This window comes from Salvelinus sp. IW2-2015, linkage group LG3 (genome assembly GCF_002910315.2).
Source record: "Salvelinus sp. IW2-2015 linkage group LG3, ASM291031v2, whole genome shotgun sequence".
Taxonomy (NCBI): Eukaryota; Metazoa; Chordata; class Actinopteri; order Salmoniformes; family Salmonidae; genus Salvelinus; species Salvelinus sp. IW2-2015.
Window position 1 is genome coordinate 31,020,242 of NC_036840.1, and position 672 is coordinate 31,020,913.

A 672-nucleotide genomic window follows, 5' to 3' on the forward strand; every position below is an offset into this window, starting at 1 on the left:
GAAATAGGGACTCTAATCAGAGGGCAAAATAGGGGACAGGTGTGAAAGAGTAAATGAGGTCGTTAGGAGAATGAGAAACAGCTGGGAGCAGGAACGGAACGATAGAGAGAGAGAGCGGGAGAGGKAGAGAGGGAGGAGGAGAGAGAGGGATAGAAAGAGGGAAAGAACCTAATAAGACCAGCAGAGGGAAGCACAGGAACAAGACATGATGATCAAAGACAAAACATGACAAAACCACATGCTTTCGGAACTGCTGGCCAGTCCATCTGTCTCCCTTTATGAGTATGTTTTGGGATTGCTATTTGATATTTCTTATGCAGGATAACCCACTGACACAATTTAGGGCTCTATTCAATCCGTATCGCGGACGTTCAGCATTACAGCGTGATTTAAATTGAAAGACAATGTTCCCACGTTAGAGAGAGACTGCATTCAATGTCGGCTCAATCAGAAATGACCTTTACGTTTCTATCGCGCAGCAATACAGATTGAATAGAGCCCTTACTTTTATAATTTTACTTGTCTTCATAAATTAAACATTGCTCTGTGAAAAAAATACAATTGATTTACAGCAGTGGAATGTTTCGGGGTTGTCTAGAGCTGGACGTTTTGTAACCCAGTACATTTATAGGTTTTGTTGGATAAAAAATTGTGTCACAATCTTTTGGAGGT